Raw genomic sequence first — 17,938 nt, 5'->3', positions numbered from 1 at the left:
ACTAGCGTGGCTGGCGCTAAAATGGAGGATCACACGGCTTTTTAACGGCGCCTTTGTCAGTCGGCCACGAGGGGACCTGGCAAGACAAGGCCGCGTGGCAAACTGGGAGAAACTGGAGGACGGGGAGGGGGGGCGAAGAAAATTTCAATGAAAAGTTAAATTAGAGAAGAAACCTCGAGAGGAGGCGAGATGAGGAGGACGGATGGGGTGGGGGGAGTAGAGAAAGTGTTGAAGGAGAAAAAATAAGAGAAACAGGCGGACGCCGACACACGCTGTTCCTGCCCCCGTCTCCTCCTCCTCCTCTCTGTTCTTCTCTGGCGAATGAAAACGAACGAGCGGAGCGACCACGGGGCCCCAACCGCTCCGCTCCGCTTTATCTCTCACTCTGCAGTCTTCTCCTTTCCCATCCATTCCCTCTATTCTTCCTCCCTCCCTCTGTCCTCAGCAGTCCCTCTCCTCTTCCGTCTTCATCTCTCTTCCACTCCCTCCCTCCGTCACCTTTCATGTTGTTACTCATTATAGCACTGACATCTCTCCCTCTGTCCCTCCATCTCTCCCACCGTTCCTCCCCTACTGGTGTTGGCCTTCACCCCCGTGTCTCGGCCTGGACGGGACCGAGGGAGAGAAGGCGGGGGAGGATGTTCCAGATGGACGGACTCTGAACTCCAAAAGAGAGAGAAAAGATGGTGGGATGAAAGAGGAGACGAAAACGAGGAGAGGAGAGGACCTATGGGTGTGCACTAAAAGATGGAAAAGAGCAGACAGAAAGTTAACGGACCGCCCGAGTCTACCTGAAATGACAGACGAGCGCACAAACAGACACATGCAAACAACACACCCACACTCCCCGCGTGTCTCTCTAATAGGCTAGACAGCGCGGCAACGTGTGGAGGACGCAGCCTCGGTGAAACGCTGTAATGAAGAGACACACACGCTGATCGACTTTATGTTCCTGCCTCCCCCATCCAAATTCAGCAAGTTTGTCATAACTGTCACACACACAGAGAAATCTGATCAAAGCCACAAAATCTAAATTTAAAAGAAACTTTGGAGACGTCGAGGTCTTCGTATGCAACGATTAGAGCTGCTGATAATTACTGGAAACCCTAAAAATAAAAACCAGCAGGTACATCTGAAATATCGCATGTGTGGCTGCGGTGCAGCGACTGATGAAATGAGTCAATGAGCTGACAGCCAAGAACAACTCGGGTTCATTTAGCTAGCCCCGGATAACGATGTCAGCTAAATGCCTGAAATGGAAATACAATCCATGTACGTCACGCTTTCGCTCTTTTATACGTCTTTGATGTTTGAATCAAAGACGCTCAGCTGGTAGCAGCAAAAGGCTTTCAGGTCCCAAGGCTGCTACGAAAGCTGAAACTGCCTAAGATACTGAAGTGATATTATCAATGAATAAAAAAGTCATCTGTTAGGTTAACCTCCCAATTAACTGTCAGAATAAAATATTATTCAAATAAAAAAGCATAAATTGGAGTGAAGGACACCAGTGAGCTGGTATGGTCGAATATTCTCTTTAATTCTAATTTTGCATGAGTGGATGAGAGAAAGTCGGACAGGGCTGCTATTCCAAGCATCCCAGGTACAGACTTGTTCTCCCCCTCTCTTCCTTACGGCCCAGTTCCTCCCAGTCCAACTCTCCACTCCACCTTTGAGGCTGGCCATCAGCCCAGACCTGCACCTTTACCCCACAAGACCCCCGCTGACCTTATCCCTCCATCCCTCTCTCCCTCTTCATCCTGCCTCCATCCGCTCCCTAGGCCCCCTCCGATGGCCCCAGGCTGCCCCAGGCGTGCACACACACTCACCACAGGGGGCAGAAAAACAACTTCCACCCTTGGCTCACTCTGGGCAGCCCAGCACACACTCATTCTGGCTCTGACCATCTCACATATGCACACAAACACAATTAAAGCCTGACTCAAAATCCCACACTGAAGTAAGTTTGATGAGAAACGTGTCATCATTCGTGCACCCTTCGTTCACGTGAACAACATCCTGCAGCTTAAAATAACAGCATCGTCTCAGACCCATGTTGAAAATCATTTCGACGGGCCGCAGCATACACCTGACGATTACATTTCACTAATAAATTGCACAATTTGTGTGTTTTGCTCCGAAAAAGCAGGCTTGATCGCATTTACTGAGGGAGGCTGCTTATTACTTTGTTTGGCTGTGATGTTGGACGTGGAGTCGCAGTCGTGACTTGACAGTAACGTACGAGCCTTAACGTGCAGCAATAATCGGACGCTTTGTCCCACATGCTGCACTAGCCAATCGGCACAGCCAAACAAGACAATAGAAGAAAGATCCCTACCTGGCTCTGTGATTAGCATGCGAGTTGACATGGCAACCAGTCAGCTGTGCTTAGCTGACTGGTTGCCATGCATCGAGATTTGCACAGTAGGACTTTTACTTTGACCAGTCAGATTGTTGGAGTGAAACTAACAATGCTTCGTCTTATTTTCATAACCAGCGAGTACCGCAGATAAAATCATGACCAGCTTCTGACTCTTTCTCTTGAGCATGCACCCCCCCACACACACACACACTCAACTGGTGAAGCGGTTTACACATATGCGGACCCGGCTGCATCCCTGGCCTACGCTCCGAGGACCCACAGTCCTCTGCTGCTGTCCTCGCAGCTCACACGGGACGCAGTCTGTCGGGAAAAATGCACACAAATGGATACGCGCACGAGCTACAGCGAGGACAGACAGCGTGGACAGACAGAGAGGACGCTGCGGCAGTCTGTCCGGGGCTCGAGCCCGCGAGAACACGACGGATGGACACGCACAGAAACACGTGCATTCACACGCTCTAAGCAGGCGACGGGGACCCTCACCTCCTGCCCTGGGAATGGGTCCGGCTGCTTTGGACGCTTTTGGGCGCCAACTGCTCCATATGGGCAGTGTGTGTTTGTGTGTGTGTGCAAGTGTGTTTGAGGGCAGAAGGTTAGGGGCAGGGGGCTAAGGATGGGGGTGGGTGGACAGCGGGCTGGCAGATGACAAGTTTGCCCCGAGTATACAGCATAAAAAACGCTACACAAATATCAAATAGTGCATTACACACACACAGAGCAGCTCAACAATCTAAGACAAGGTCAGCGCAGGTCATACAAACAAATACTGAAATGCACATAAAGAAGTATGTGAGGATTAACGCGCTCAGCTCTGTGGTTCAGCTGCTGAATGAGCTTTCAAAATGTATGCGAGCGCATTTTAGGGGCTATCAGAGTAAGAACCTGTGACATTACTGCCATCGATACGACCAGCAGCGCCACAAATACAGCGTGCTTGGAAACATCGTCTTTGATGGCAATCAAGAAGCCAATAAAGTGATGGAAAAAAGCCGCGTACATAAAGAGGTACACGCAACGTCTGGTCTGTCTCTCCCACGCAGCATGTGGCAGAGGAGGTCTCACATCTGCTTCCTCTTAACCACACTTCCCTCTTTTTTTGTATCCTCTCCATCTTCAGACTCCTCCTTTAATCTCACCGTGCCCCGTTTCCCTTTGCATATTTACTTCATCAACTCTCAGTCGAAAACGCTGCGCGAGGCACCTAAACCGGGAGAGTCGGCGGCTGCGTTCCCCGTGCGGCGAGCTCCTCGTCCCTCCGTCCATCTCGTCTGCTGTTTGTTCACTCAGAAATGAGAACCAGCTGTCAGGCAGAGTGTTAGACAAACAACAACACCGTGCCAACGCACACATACACAACATATGCACGTGTTTTCATGAAGACACACACACACACACACACACACACACACACACACACACAGGTCCTCCCACATTCGCCTACGCGTACGTGGGACCTATAAATAAGTGATGCAGGCAGCTGGAGCTTGCCGTTGAAAACTCAAACACAGTTACACACATAGACTCAGGTAAACAAACACACTCATCTCTCTATATGTAACACAAATACACATGCACACAGTGTTTACAAGCCTCTCCATCTAGAGCAAAGTAACTGAGGCTTCCAAGTGAGGGATCAGAGGAGAGAGCAGGAAAAATGAGGGATAAAGAGACAGAGAGGCTCCTGACGTCCCGGGGGGGCAACAGCAGAGGGGGGGTGGTCTTGTGCCCAGGGGAAACCCGAGAGCAAGCTGTGAGAGGCGGGTACTGCCAGCCCAGCGCTCCCCTTCTGGAAAATGGGATCCTGGACAGCCCCCTACTCGCAACTCTTAAACCCCCCCATGAGAGACGCACACACACACACTGAAGAGGAGTCCCCGAGGGAGGAGCAGAGCAGAGCAGAACACCTGGACCTGCCATTACTGACACACTCAGGGATTAGTGGCACAGACGGCAGGAGAAACAGAGAATACACACTGGGACAGACACGTACACGACCGAGTGATGTGCATAAATATGCACAAACACATGCAGCCAACGACTAAAGACGAGCAAACCAAAACAACAAAGACAACTGAGCAGACATTAACTGCAACGTGTTTTATGTGACTGTTTTCACCCACCCGGACGTCCTGATTGTGATTCTGACCAAATGATTACAGCATCTCTGCTTCAAACAGGGAGATAAAATGGTACCGAGAGAGGCAACGCAAGCTTCTCACCCGAAGACATTTAATCTAATGTGTTTCATTCAGAGCTGGTGTAGATGTGAGGCCTGACAGCAGTCGCCAACATGACCCACCTCTCTCTGATATGTGTAGAATATGTGGGCGCACACAGAAATACAGCTGGTCGCCTCATCTCTGTGGTTTCACCTGAACAGAGCGCGAGTGCTGGAGAATAATTACTCGTCTATTAAACCTCTCTGTCCCTCGAGAAAGAGAAGACGACAAGCTGAGGGTCGAGGACGAGCAGAAGGGAGGAAAAAGGTGACACGGGGGGTGGGGGGGCACCAGGAGGCAGACACACAACAGAGAGACTGATCCTTAAAATACTCAAAAGTCATTGAGTCATGTGATATTTAAACTAGTTAACTTTTCTCTGACAACGAACAGACTACAAACACAAACTGTACCAACATTCTTTACATTCGACGTGCAGATGTGGTTTTACAGAGATCAGAAAGGATGAAACCAGGATAAAGGTTCAGAGCGGTGGTGAAGAAGCTCTCAGAACAAACGTCCAGAAAAGAGGCTCCTGTGTGAATTAACGACCACACGCTGGCTGCAACAAAAAGCAGCGCTCAGACACACACGGAGGCACGCACACACAGAAGGTAGTGTTGGGAAGAAAGTGTGTGTGTGAGTGAGGGAGAGAGTGAGGTGTGTAAATGTGTGTGTGAATGGTGACATGAAACAGATCAAAGGGGGGGAGAGGTCGGCAGGGCAAAGTCGGGGAAAGACAGAAAGACGGAGGCCGGGGGGTCCCGTAATTACAACCTACATCCGCCAAGCTGAGCCGCGCGTGTGTGTGTGTTCGTGTGCGTGTGTGTGTGCAAGCGTGGCTGTGGAATGAAGGAGGGTTTTGAGGGTAAATTGCTCTCTTCCACACACCTCTCTACTTTCTGCTCTCTGCTGTGTCCGCCCAACAGGAAAAGGAAAGGCGCACACACAGACACACAAAACTGCACAAACCCTGAGATATGCAAACACTTTGAAGAACAGATACAAACATCATTTCACAAAAAGCTTCAGGTCACAACTATCACAAAGGTGTGGTATGAAACATAAGTACACGTGCATGTGGCTGCTCATAGGAGAAAATGGGATGTGCACACACACACGCACGTGCGCGCACACACACAGTGGGTGGGAGTGTCTGTGGTGAAGGGGTGCAGATCAATGGAGACCACTGACTGGTTGGTCTGTGCAGCAGAAAAGCAGATCGCTCTGGGACCCAAACTATTGTACAGTACCACACTGGCTTCAAACACACACACACACACACACACACGTGTGCACATGCACACGCACAGCTATCCGGTTGTTCAGTGATGACGTGATGAATCCTACTTCCGGGTCTAAAGTAGTCTGCGTTTAATATGGCTTTTGTGTTGTTAACATGTTTAATGTTATGTATTTTCTTCTATTTGATCTCAAAAAGCTCCTAAAACAGTCAGTGATCACTGTTGACCTCCCTCGGCTTTTATTATCGCTAACCATTTATTTAAGCTCAGTTTTTAAAACCTTAGGATGTAACTACAGCCCAGCCCATGCAGCAGTATATGAATGACTAACCTCGTATTGTGGATGGATTATCTCAGTTGTTCTCCTGGCTGAAGTTTGGTCCTTTTACAGCATCCTGCCATGCGATTACATTTGTTCCTGACCACCGAGAACACTCACGTTAACTTTTATCGAGTGGAAAAAAGTTAGCTTGTTTATATTATGCTAACATAGCTGTGTCGCTAGCGGTCACGTTGCACATCATTATATACCAGCTAGCCCAACTTCAGTAACCCTACAAACATCACTGCTGTTTAGTTTTCTGTCTTCATTTATGCTGGAAGTGATAGCAGAGCTGTACGTTTGAATTTGTTTCCAAAACCCCGCAGTCAGGACATGCTATATTGTATTTAGATAGAAGCTAGCGAGCTAACTCCCTGCTAACTTCTAACTCCGTTAAATGTCATAAATTCCGTTTTCATGGATGCCTGGATGTTAAACTCAATTGTTACACCTGGTAGAGCAGAACACTGATCATTTTATTAAAGATGAAAGACTTTAGACAGTTTTTCAACTCTCAGTAATGCCACAGTGATCGTTTGATATATGGACCTGCAGCGGAGTTTAGGCCCAGACACGGCTAGTGACGTCAGACTGAACAACCGGATAGACCTGCAGCTGAACATTTGCACATGGACACACAGGCACAGCAAAGTCAAACATGAGCACACATTCTTTTTCTATGTCTCTCTCTCTCTCACACACACTCACACACACACACACACACACACACACGCACACACACACGCAGTCTAATAGAGTGGTGAGAGCAGAGAAATGGAACTGGCCCTTTGACTGACTGGGCTTCATTGTGCTCTCATGCCTTTCGAGGGGCCCCTTGTATGCCCACCTCTATCCCAGCCCCTGTATTCCTCCCGCTCCTCCGTGATTCGTCTCCAGCTCCTCACAACCAGCCCGTCCTTTCTCGCTGTCACTCTGCATTCCTTCATTTCTGTGACGGTTGTTTTGTTCGATGCAAACATTCAAACACAGCTGATAAAATTTCATCTGCGTTCAGTTGGTTAGTAAACTCCTTTCCCATCATGCATCAGCCAGCGCCTCCATCCAGCACAAACACCTGTAACAGATTGATCTCCCTGAGCAAACCCTGATGTCGACGTTCTCGCCCCCTCTCACTCCTTTCTCTCACTCTCTCTCATTTCCACCCCCTCCCCTCTGCAGAGCAGCAAGCTAAAAGCACAAGCATGCCCCAAAAATTAATTTAAACGAACGAATTAAATTAAAAGCAAAGCCTCGGGAGTTTTATTATGTACTAATGTTTGAACCGTTAACTTGGATTGTATTACTAAAATATGCATAATTAAGGGCTGGTGGGGCTTTTATTACGTCAAAAAAGAAGAGAGAAAAAACACATATGTCACTAATGGAACAGATTTAATGGGAAAAACTGAGTATGTGAGACGCAAAGGTGAGTAACAGAGCGGTACTCGGAGCAGTACTGGTACACGGTGGCACACAGCTAAAACCACAGTGTGTAAATCAGCTCTGATCAGCTGTTTTCAGCATGATTTAGCACATAGAAAAATCAAAGAAATCCCAAGGACGTGTGATTATTACAGCCATATAATCAGTCACATAATTACAGTTACTGGAAACAAAAGAAGGGTGTAGTGCTGGGCGATATGGGAAAAATATTTATCATGATATGAATTATTTTATATCACGATAACGATATATATCACGATATACCACCTGACCTGCGGTCATCTGGAAAGTCCGCAGTCTGTAAACAGCGAGCGCGGCGTCTTTGTTAATGAAGCGGATGGTTACGCTCATGTAGGGCTGCGTATCTCTGCTCGTCCACAGCTCAGCAGCCAAGGCTTAATGCACGACACTGCAAACATCCTGCTCTACTTTGGCCCAGCATGCATCATATAAGCGAGGCAACTTGACTTTACTGAAGTGCTTACGACCGGGCATAACGTACCTCGGATCAAGGACTTTGACGAGGTCACGAAAGCTGTCCTTCTCAACTACATAAACAGGGCCATGCCTTTGCAAATGCAACGCGAGACGGCGCCTGTGATTTGTTTATGCCGCTGGGACGTTTTCTCATAAGGGCCTCGTGTGAAAGGCTGCTGTATCTTCAGCTGGTATAGTTTTTCTTTTCCCAACTTGCTCCCGTCGTTCCACAGCTTGGTTTAGCTCAAATTTTCTGGATTCTTGAGTATTCTTTTTCCTGGACCTTCTGTAGGTGATAGAAGAGATTTGTTGTGTTGCCATCGGGTCCTGGAATAGTTTTATAGCATAGCTTGCAAATGGGCGTCTTCTGCTCCGTGTTGGTGCTGTTGAACCTAAAATGTCACCAAATCACAGACGTACCCCCTCTTTTGGTAAAAGTGCTTCTTCTTGGGCTGCCTGTCTCTGCCTGTTGCATGTCCGGGCATGAAACTGCAACCTGTCGCACGTCCATCGTTTTGAGTTACCGTAAAGCATATCGCAAATCCGGGTGCACGTAAAGCAGCACCATGTCGCAAAACCACAAGATGGAGTTTCTTTGCCAAAAATATCTTTTTTTTTATACTTTATTTTCTCTTGCATAAAGTTAAGAGTATGTATAGTGAGAAGACAACACTAATACATTTGCCACAGGCTATTTAACCCTTTAAGACCTGCCATAGAACCAAGTCTGCCAGATTATTTTTTTTACATGCTGTAGTGCCATTTGTGTGAGCATTTCAAGTTGCTATATATCAATGTAACCGTTATAGCCCAAATTTTAATAATATGTCTGCATTAAGTCCAAAGTAACTACATAAATTGCAAAAAAGTGCAATAAACTACAAAAAATTGAAAATTGTTTTTGTTTTGTTTTTTTTACATATATTTCTAGTTAGAGAAATTTAAGAGGTTTATCCCTCAAAACCGTGAATACAAAAAAGTTGCACAAAATACGCCGCCCTTAAAGAGCTGCTTCTTCGGCGCTATGCCCTCTCCGACGCTGAACGAGCCGAAAAGCTCCTCAACCTGTCAGGCTTGGGTGGCGGTACCGCGCTCGAGCTCATGGAGAACATGCTATCGTTGCTCGGGCCAGATGACGGGGGATTCCTCTTCGCCCACCTCTTCCTCCGCCAACTACTGGCCGCCGTGAGAGCGGTCCTCGCAAACTCAAAGACGTTTCATAGAGCTGGAAAATAAATAAGCTGCAGACAGAACGTCCACAACGTCACTTCCGGTTTCCGGCAGGTAATGGCGGACATGCGATCGTTCGCGCTGACGTCTATTCCAATGTAGGAAGTGTTACGAACAGCTGATTGGATGGCAAAGCGCGTTTCTGGAATATTATGTTTTTCTTGCTGCAAGTGCTTTTTATGCAGTTTTTGCAAAGCTTTATGTGGAAAGAAACCATGGCCGAGGACAAGCTGATGGCATAAGATGTAAGTACAACTCCTCCGGTTTCACATGCTTAAAAAATTATTGCGCTAGCTTACACGGTTCCAGTTCTACAGAGATTTAAAAATAGTCACACAAAATGGAGCGTGCCCACTCCAACCGGCTTTAAAGGGTTAATGATATATTTTATGTAACAATTTGTAAAATTAGGTTAGAAACGATAGAAGACAAATGGCACAATAGACACTTTTCTGTCATTCACACGATATATATCGTCATGTCGCCCAGCACTAGCAGGGTGGATTCATTCTGAACCTGCTGAGAACTGGACACTCTTTCAAAAGGCCAGACAGCTGTTGTGAATATATTTAGCATCGCTTCTTACTGCAGCTTGTGCTGCACGTCGTGGCTCTGATGTTGTGCAGTATTACACCTGTGCTTATGATTATACGCAGCTAAATCTCCACATATTCATGTCATAATATCTCAGTAGACATGACAACTAGAGACTGGAATTCAGCATAAAAACCTGTATTACAGTGTGAAGTGAGGTCAGGCTGTAATTCCACAAAAGTGTTGTATACAAAGCTTACATAGCATTACCACACAGAACAACTAGTATCATGTAAAGTGAACAAAAGCGGGACATGCCTGTTTGTAATCTTAAGGCTGTAGCTCACGAGGTCACCTGCTAACTGGAAGGTTTGTGGTTCGATCCCAGTCTGCAGACCCAGCTACCCTCTGATGAAGCGTGAATGAGACATGTTGTATAAAGCAAAGGCACGCTACACCAACCAGTCCCTTTTCCCAAAAATCAGGAGGATTATCTGTTCTTTAATAGGGGTGAAAATGCACAACAAGGATTATCTCTATGTTTATATCAGTGTAACAAAAACACCCCAAAAACAGGTCAAATCGTCAGTTAATTTGATTAATTTCCTCTCAGTTTGCACCTCTCTCTCTTTTAAATAAGTCCCACCTGCAGATGTTGGAATAAGTGACTGTGACGGTGTTTCACAAGTACTGCAGTTCACTCCTGCATCGTGTCCCACACCTAAGAGTCAATGTGATGTTTAAAAGCACCTTTAAACATCCAAATCTTTCTGATTCCTATTCTGTCAGGCAGCAGTGTTAATCCACACACACACACACACACACACACACACACACACACACACACACACACACTCCCACAGCACTATCTAGCTTTCCTTAACTTTTCCCTCACACTGCTTCTCTTCTATGAGCCTGGGTGTGTTGGTGTGTGTCTGTGCGTGTTGTGCTGCAGAATTATTAGTCTTCTCGTCATGTCTCTGATGTGAAGCCCCCCTTATCAGCCAGCAAGCAGTAAGCCCCCCCGGCCCCCCTCTGCAGCTGTCACTACACCCCACCACCACCACCGCACACACTATTCTCCGAGGACAAACTCCCCAATACGCACACCAAATACCCACATACGCTCAAAACACGGGCGCACACAAATCTCTGTACACAAGCCTTAGCAGTTTTTGACTCACATTCGCACACACACAATTTTATCTGCTCGTTCGCAGACCGCACGGCTTGGCAGCCTACAAGGGGGAGAAATATCCACCACCCGTTCCCCCATATCCCCCTTCAAAATCAGCCCTAGCCTCAACACAATCCCAGGAAACAGGAGCGGGGAACACAGGATGGAAGCGGGCCCACGTAACGGTGCATCTTACTCACGCCGGGCGCTCCCTCCGGCCCCCGGCCAGCAGCACAGGAAGGCCTCGGTCGGCCACTGAGCCGCTGGAGTGCAGAGTAATGCTCCAATCAAGCTGGTCTCATTAGAGTCGAAAAAAGTCGAGCGCCCGCCCGAGAAAAAGAAAGATCGACAGAGGCAATAACCACGGCAACTGGCTAATCCAGTGTAAGAGCTCTTTCTGCCTCCATCTTTCCTTGTTGTTGTTGTTTGTGTTGTTTTGTTGTTTAGTCGAGTGCCCCCTTCTTCTGCGCTTCCCGGCAGGCCTGTCTCCTGACTTATTTAGCAGTGTGTTTTCTACCATATTTGAGAAATGAAGAGCAGATTGGTTAATATTTTAAGACATCCCACTTGCAGGGTTGAGGTAGAGACAAAGATGGAAGCAGAGCTGGAGACGAGGGGAGAGGAAAGAGGGAATACGAAGGAGGAATTCTCTTGTTCCTTAACCCCGATTCTAGAATCCATGCTGGGAGCAGAAGCACGCATGAACACACAAACACACACGCAAGGAAAGCCTGCACACAACATGCTGCCTTACAACTGTTAAAGCACATCACTGTGGAGAAGGTATTAGAGAAACGTGTGTGTGTCACATCGAAGCATGATGTCTTTCACTGAGTTCATTAAAGCTACCAGTAAAAGGGTTACACAATTAGACATTTTAATAATCAGCTGCATCTGGAAACTGGTTTATTTGAGATGCCAAATAACCATGAATGAACCTGCAACAACCACACGCAGAGACAAACCTGAAGGCGTGCAACCGTCAAGAGCCTGCAAGTATCAAAACACCAGATTGTTCTTTACGTTTCTGTCTAAACTGGCGGTCGTGATAACGAGGCAGCTCCTTCACTGAGAATTAACGAAACGCTTCGATGTCGAGATATAAACTCTTTCCTTTACAAACACCTTTCACTGCAGGTGCAGCTCATTTCCTTCCTGACACACAGCAACAAATCGCTTACCTGCACAAGCCGCACAAAACATGTACAAGAAATATGCATGCCCTCATGATCGCCATGAGTACACACACACAAACACACACTTGACAATGGCTCTCCCTGTGACTTCTCAAAGTGAAGTGAATTCCAATCAGGCACTAAGCAGGACAGCTATTTCTAGGGACAAAGGACAAGGAGAGAAGTGAGGAGGGGTGGAAGGAAAGATGGAGAGGAGGGAGGGAAACAAAGGGTTCTGGTAGCACCCAGGGGAGAAGGCCCAGAGCAGCTGACGTCAGCGTCTGTGTGCTCAGTGTTGAGGTGGGGGAAACGGAGCGCGAGGTTGGCAGAGTTGGTCCTCCCCCCCCCCAGGGAGGCCTTGAGGCGTGGAGAGAGTGGAGCATGGCTCCCAGCCCCCACATAACCGGGGGCCCAGACGGAAAGCCTGGCAGAAACAGCAGCTCGCTCGGTGGACACAACACTCGGTTGGTTTGAGGAGACAAACAGACTCCGCCTGACCGCTCTGTTAGTGAAATCTTTAGCTCCGTATAAGACGCGTCCGTGCTCGCTCCTTTCTCTGCGCGTCCATTCTCTCAGGCTCCTCTGCACTCTGCTACACCCCCATCCTACAGCCCCAGCCCTCTCCCCGGAGTTTTGCTTTTCTCTGACATTTGGCTGGACAAAGGCGAGTCACACCTGAGCACTGGGTTAAAACTATTATGGGCCCTCTCCCTGTGGTACACTGCCCTTTGCCACCACTGTCTGTGACTGAAACTCTGTGTGTGTGTGTGCCTGCACACCTGGGTGTACCTTTGTATTAAACTTAGCATACTATGTGTTCAGATTTCCTGCATAGTGTTAGATCAAGGTAAGAAACACGAGGGCAAGGCTGAAGTAATTCATTATAACAACAGAAAAAGAGATAAAGTGTAAATAGGCCATTTTTGTAATATACTGAGTAAGCTGTCACAGTGCAGGCTGCGTAAACCTTTCTAAAAGCTTAGAGTCGGGTATTCCAGGTAAGGAAGGAGAAGTGCAGGTGGAGGCCGAAGGTCCGCTCCGTCTAAGTGACGTGGGACCACGTCTGCAGTTTTTCCTATCTGGAAAAAGAATCAGAGATGCACAGATTTGGTGTTTTTCGGTCCACAATAAGACCAACGGGTACAAATAACCCAAGTTCAACAGCAAAGTACACCTGCAATCACTACGACTCTCCAGTTAAAGAAAAATATTAGAGAGTGGTGTTAATGGAAACCATTAGCTCATTAGCCACAGTAAGCTCTTTTTACAACTGTTACTAACTGTAAGTATCACAGCACTGTCCCTCAGGTGACACCTGTCCTTAGCAAAGCCACCAAACTCACCACAGGTGACTCAAACTGTTGTTGTTTGCCTCTGTCATTCAGGCTGTTGTTTTCACAGAGTTGTGCGTCCACATTGAAAAGGCAGAAAACGCTGACGTTCCAGTCCTGCACATGCGTGAAACACAAGAAGATTCGACCTGCCTCATTTCTGTCTGCCGCTTATTTACTTTCCGGCTCTTTGAAACGTCGCGGCAGAATGTCGAGGAAAAGCACCGAGTTTGTTAAATGGACTCACAATGAGGTGGAGTTGTTGCTGCGAGTAACACAAAAGTACAAAGTTGCAAAAGCGAGTGAGAATTAAAGAATTTGAAGAAAAGCTCTCTGGAGCGCGTGCAGACTGATACTAACTCAAACAAAACAACTACTGCCCTCCGCTATCTTTGTTTAATTAGTCACATGACTGCATCACATGACTAACATGCGTCATCGTTTTCGCTGTCCACACTGCGACGCGAAAGCACCGTCTTCAAATGTATTAGTTTTCGAGAGCGTTTCCAAAACGCTGCGTTTTCCCTCGGGGAGAACAACGCATTAGTGTGGATGTGGTCTCAGTCAGGTTCCAGTTTACATGTAAATGTGTGAAAATTTAGCCACAAATGTAAATGATCCAAAGACGGGGGTCAGTACGGACGGTGGTCCAGTGTCGGACGACACACAGGTGCCCCAGGATGCTGGTCTAATCAAGAAGGGAACATGTGTATTTATGGAAACTCGAAATGACTGGAACCACTTACAATAAAAACAACACGTCATTCTGACAGAGGGCGGGGCTTAAGGTTACACAAGGGTTTTTTCAGCTGCACATTCAAAAAAAATCTGTAAAGCCATCATTCAAAAGCCACCAATAAAACCCTGCCCTCATTTAGAAAGAGTAAAAAGCCTCGATTACCGCTGAAGTGCACACATAGGTGTGAAACCTGAATGAGGACTTGAACAATGCAGTGAACTCCTGCCTTCAAAGTACCAAGTGGAGAAAAACAGCTTCAGTGAAGTGCATAACAAATGTAAAGCATCAAACAGGGTGTGGGAGACAGAGGTGGGGAAAAAGTGAAAGAAAGAGTGGAAAAACAGAGGGAGGGAGGGAGACAGGGGCTGCTGTGGGGCCAGTCACCACAGGGTGGATGTGTGTGTGCGCGAGTGTGTGCGTGTGTGTGTTGGGAGGGCACAGTGGGGAGGTTGGGGGCATGGAGGAAGGGATCAGAGCATTGGGGCCAGCTCCACGGGGAACAGGGATGATGGGGAGAGAATGGAGGAGGCTTGTGGGGGGAAGGGAGACAGGGTGAAAGGAAGGGATGTGGTCAGTTTAGAGTTTGAGAACTCAGCAGGGAGGGACGGCAAGTAGGGAGGGAGGGAGGGAGGAAGGAAGGAAGGAAAGCAGCGAGACACTGCGGTCTGTGTGCTCTAAGAAAGACTGAGGACAGGAGAGAGGAGAGGAGACACAGGACAAAATGGTCAAATAAAGGGAAAAAAGCAAAAGTGGGGAGAGTGACGGGAGCTGTGGGCTCTTGGGAAGAGAGAAAGAAGCAGCAGCGAGGGAGCCGAGGAAAAAGGTTCCAGGTGTCAGCAGGAGGGGGGGTCCTGGATCCAGTGGAACGGCCTGTTCCTCATTATCCCGACATCCCCCTCACACACAGCCCCGTGACAACTCTATCCTAACATCCACACATGAAAACATGGAGATACTGCCACACAGTAAACACATGCGTGGATCATGTCAGGTACCTGCTTTCCAAACCAAAACATGATTACACACAAACAAACACACAACGCGCTTCTAAACCCTCAGCTGTGCTCCAGAGGAAAAATAAAATCAATCACACACTCGTGTTTTTGTCTCACCTCCACACTGAGAACGTGGAAACAGTCAAAGTTTGGCCAACGAAACATTGATTTTGTGTAGCAGCGCCATCACAAAGGGGAACCAGCTCCATAATGCACCAGGTTAGTATTTCTGGGTGAGGTGTTTTGTGTTATGTCTAATTTTGGGTTACACATTCACCGATCCCTCAGAGGTCACGTCAGGAAAATCTGCCAAATCAAACATGCAGAGTTCCTGCTGTGTGAACGAGGGAGCAGCCTCATATATTTACTGCCTGGTTCATATCCACAGCAGCGTGTGGAGATATCATCACCACCAAGAAAGGAACGAACGTAAGCCAGCTCAAGTAGTGGTGCGAATGTTTCAACTGAGCCTGCTGTCGCCAATGGGGGGTCCAGTTACACAGTTTAACATACTGCTGCAACAGTTACCTCCAAAAGTCACACCCACACCAACCGTAGCATCTACCTGTGGGCCTTTCCCGTGGGAGTGACAGCCAATCACTGCCTTGCTTTCAAGTTTGTCTTGTAACAAAGATCTGAGAGTCATACTCAGGACAGCAGCATCTCTGTGAGTTAAGAGCATCTGACGTACGACTTAGCTCCGCAGTACATCTTTGTGCGACAGCATGAGTCCAACACTCCTGTTTAAAGGGGTTAGGGCAGGGTTAGCAGACGCTCGAGAATGAAAAAGACACGGGGAAAGCTAAACTGCCTCGACTGCGGAGAGCCAACAGACGTTATTTATTCAGAGATATGTAAATGTATATTTCTATAATGTTGCTGTGTAAATATTTGATCAATAAACGCACGGAGACACTCAGAGAGAAGCTGCAAAGCCTTTGGCTGAAGAATTCTAATGAACGTTCGGAGACAGAAGCGCTCGTCTCAATTTCCATGCAAAATCAGACGCGCTGGACTATGGATTTAAGCATTTCCATTTTACACACACACACAAATATTTACTCTCTGCAAGATCTACAGACAGTCACACAAGGACAGACAGAGAGGAGAGATGAGAGAGACAGAAGAGGGGAAGAAGAAGGAAGTTACATTTTTAATCGAGTGTTTCTTTTCCTCGGAGCAAAGTAGGGCTGAATACAAGAGGGTGAGCTGGTGCCAACACACACACAACACACTTTCTCGTGTCCTTTGGCAAATTCTTCTTTTTCACTCTTGCATTAAGTAAGAAAAAAGGGAAGAGAGTCAAAGTAGGAGGAGAGGGAGGGGGAGGAGGAAGAGGGGGGAAAGGGGGGAAACGAAGGGAAGAAAAGAGAGAGGGGAAGAGAGAAAACGTCCCCGCAGAGTCTTTCTCCCTTCCTGGAGCGAGCGAGGGCCCCTGCAGCGCCGCCTGTGTAATTTCCAGTGGCAGTGAATACAGGTATTAATAAAAGCCCCATGGGGAAGAGCACACAATATAACCCTACATTTTCAGGCATTATGAAAGGAAGCCCCCAGGGGTCCTCGGGCTCAAATTTCTGAGATGCAGGCATTGTAAAAAGACGCCCCCGGGGGAGGACCCCGCAATAGAAATCTGCTGAATTCAAAGCATTTCCAGAGCCCTGGTGGGAGCCATTACTCCCACTGGAGGGGGAGAGATTTTTTCTTCTTCTCCTCTCTCCTTCCAACCGCTCTCTCTCTTTTTTACCAAACATGTGTTGCTGACATGTTGACAGATTGCTCAGTGAGGTGTTTAGGTGCATGCACAAGGCATGTCTGCTGAGACACGAGCTCCATCCCTCTCTCCCTCCCTCCCTCCCTCCTTCCCTTGCCAGTTCCCAAGTTCCATCCCTCCCTCCCTCCGACTGCAAACCTCTCAGCGCGCCCAAAACTGCTCCCATCCATATTTCATAAAGGAGAAAGTAGGCTGAAAGAGAGAGAGACGGAGGCAGAGAGAGGACGCAAAGAGTTTAGGCAAGAGGGAGAGAGCGAGGGAGAGAGGTGAGGGAAAAAGCGGAAAAAGGGAAGATAAAGAGAGACAAAGTGGGATCAAGGGAGGGGAACGGGAGGAGGAGAGGACAGATAAAGAGAAATAGAGCGATGTAGAGAGTGGGAGAACTCTGCGGTGAAAAACGAACCCTGTGATGAAAAATGACTTCACAACAACCCTTCTCCGTCTCACCCCCTCCCTGCTATCCCTCCCTCTCCCTCTCTGCATGTTGCAGCCCCTCACACCTCCCCCCTTTCTGCTTCTGCCGCTCTCCTCCCTCCATCCCCCTCTCCTCTGGTGCCGGGCTCCTGCTCTCTCCCTGGAAAACCTGAGCGGCAGCCAGCTGTGTCTGTGTGTGCGCTGTGCACTTGTATGTATGCCAAGGGCTTAGCACAGGAATCTTCGGGCCACCCCCGGGTACAGACACACAGAGGGAAGGAAAGGAGGGAGGGAAGAAGGGGGCAGTGGGGCAGAAAGAGAGAAGGGGGGCACATGGCGAAGAACGGGAGGGACGAGTAAAAGACAGGAGGCGAGAAAAAGGGGAAAAGCACATTATTTTTATTTGTTTTGTCAGCCAACAGCAGCTACTGGACAGGAAGTGTCGTCCCAGCGAGCGCCGGTCTGTAATTTTACCTTACACCCCTCC

The 17,938-nt window shown here is 48.0% G+C and overlaps 1 protein-coding gene across 5 annotated transcripts in view; it reads right to left on the bottom strand.

The window, feature by feature from the left end:
* The window catches only part of znf423 (zinc finger protein 423), a 132,622-nt gene that overhangs the window by 69,167 nt on the left and 45,517 nt on the right, over positions 1 to 17,938 (bottom strand). Inside the window, exon 1 of one of the 5 annotated variants that reach the window (XM_080867901.1) lies at positions 13,545 to 13,886. The exons of the other annotated variants lie outside the window; for them this stretch is intronic. The gene's annotated coding sequence lies outside the window, so the exon portion shown is untranslated. Of the gene's footprint in view, positions 1 to 13,544; positions 13,887 to 17,938 lie in introns of those variants that run through there. 5 annotated transcript variants of the gene reach the window in all.

This window comes from Rhamphochromis sp. 'chilingali' (assembly GCF_963969265.1).
Source record: "Rhamphochromis sp. 'chilingali' genome assembly, chromosome: 2".
Lineage (NCBI taxonomy): Eukaryota > Metazoa > Chordata > Actinopteri > Cichliformes > Cichlidae > Rhamphochromis > Rhamphochromis sp. 'chilingali'.
The sequence above is the reverse complement of the archived record's forward strand: the minus strand, read 5'-3'. Positions and strand labels throughout refer to the sequence as shown.